The following is a 2,050-nucleotide window of genomic DNA, read 5'->3' on the forward strand; positions in this document are numbered from 1 at the left end:
GATATCGTTTCCGACCGTGGTCCTCAGTTTACCTCTGCTGTCTGGAAGTCCTTCTGTTTGGCCATTGGAGCTACAGTCAGTCTCACATCTGGTTTTCACCCCCAATCTAATGGTCAGGCGGAGAGAGCCAACCAGAAGATGGAATCCACGCTACGCTGCCTTGTCTCCTCCAACCCCACCTCCTGGGTCTCTCAGTTGCCTTGGGTTGAGTATGCCCACAATACTCTCCCTACATCTGCCACTGGGATGTCTCCCTTCCAGTGCCTGTATGGCTACCAACCTCCCTTGTTCCCTTCTCAGGAGAAGGATCTCTCAGTGCCCTCTGTTCAGGCCCATATTCGTCGTTGCCACCGGACCTGGCATCGGGCCAGAAAGGCACTCCTTAGAGTTTCGGACCGGTATCAGCTCCAGGCGAATTGTCGCCGGATTCCCGCTCCCACCTATACCATCGGAGATAGGGTCTGGTTGGCCACACGGGATCTTCCTTTACGGACTGAGTCTAGGAAGTTGTCACCGAAGTTCATTGGTCCGTTTGTGGTGGAGAAGGTGATTAATCCGGTTGCAGTTCGACTCAAACTACCGAGAACGCTCAGAGTCCATCCCACCTTTCATGTCTCCTGCCTCAAGCCTGTTCTCCTCAGTCCTCTGTTGCCTCCTCCGCCTCCTCTTCCTCCTCCTCGGATGATCGGAGGTGGTCCTGCCTACACGGTGCGACGCATCATGGATTCCAGACGGCGGGGCCGGGGTTTCCAGTATCTCGTGGACTGGGAGGGGTATGGTCCTGAAGAGAGGAGTTGGATTCCGCGGCGACAGATCCTGGATGCTGACCTCATTCGTGACTTCTACCGCCTCCATCCTGGCGCTCCGGGGAGTCCGCCCGGTGGCGTTCGTCGGAGGGGGGGTACTGTAACGAACCCTGCAGTCTGAGTCGGTTCCTGTCTATGTTACTAGTTTTCTGCTCGGGATCTCCAGTTTCCCGAGGGTTCTGGAACGCTCCCTGCCTGGTTGCCGGGCAACGTTGCTAGGCGGGAGCTCTCTTGATTTCCGCACCTGCATCCCATCAGCAATCTGCACACCTGGTCCTGATCATCACCCTTCTTAGGCTCTGTCCTAACATCCATTCCCTGCCGGATCGTTAGCCATGAACAGTATGTTTATCAGCGGATCAGTCTTAGAGCTTAGAGCATTAGTTTTGTTGTTTTGCACCTTGTTTGCTTGTTGTATGCTTACCTCCGTTTTGTTCTATCTGCAGTCACTCGTCCGGAACCTTCACCCAACCTCTGCCTGATGGTCGGCGGCTGCCGAGCCATCATTGGACCAACTACTGCACCCTCAACAACTCATCCACGCCGCCCGCTCTGTTCCCTGGATTATTCAGCATCACTCGTGGATCAGTTAAATAAACACTCACCTTTGTTTCCACTTACCTTGTCCTGGTCTGCTTCTGGGTTCTGGCTTAGTAAACCGTGACACCTACAGGGTTAAAAACAGTCAGATATCATGGTTAATACCAGTACCTATAGGGTTAAATACAGTCAGATATCATGGTTAATACCAGTACCTACAGGGTTAAAAACAGTCAGATATCATGGTTAATACCAGTACCTATAGGGTTAAATACAGTCAGATATCATGGTTAATACCAGCACCTACAGATATCCACAATCCCCTCCTCCATCTCCAACTTGACCTTGTTGTTCATATCTGGCTCAACATAGATGACCTTTGACATCTTTAACAATGCCTGGGTCTTTATTTCTATGTAGGTCTACTATACATTAAGTCTCTGCTTCTAGAATTAATGTGGTGGTCTTCCAACATGGCCGCCAGGAGGCGTTGTACGTCAACTGCAAGCCCTCTATACGTTAAGTCTCTGCTTCTAGTGATATCTCTGTCCATGAGTCATCTGTGTGTCTCTGTCTGTGTGACTGCTGTAGGTGTTAACTCTAGGGAAGTATCAACATAATGACACAGGTACTTGTGGCTATGCTAATACAAAAAATAGAACAAGTTTGCATACTTGTGTACGTACTTATGTGCATGTGTGCGT

The 2,050-nt window shown here is 50.6% G+C and overlaps 1 long non-coding RNA gene across 1 annotated transcript; it reads left to right on the forward strand.

Annotated features, from left to right (window-relative positions):
• Positions 1 to 652: 652 nt before the first annotated feature.
• Positions 653 to 1,422, forward strand: LOC311118151. The gene is made up of 2 exons (XR_014611767.1): positions 653 to 1,148; positions 1,253 to 1,422. It is a non-coding gene; the product is annotated as an uncharacterized lncRNA (long non-coding RNA).
• The last annotated feature ends 628 nt before the right edge of the window (positions 1,423 to 2,050 follow it).

This window comes from Coregonus lavaretus (genome assembly GCF_964263955.1).
Source record: "Coregonus lavaretus genome assembly, contig: HAP1_SCAFFOLD_1668, whole genome shotgun sequence".
Classification (NCBI taxonomy): Eukaryota; Metazoa; Chordata; class Actinopteri; order Salmoniformes; family Salmonidae; genus Coregonus; species Coregonus lavaretus.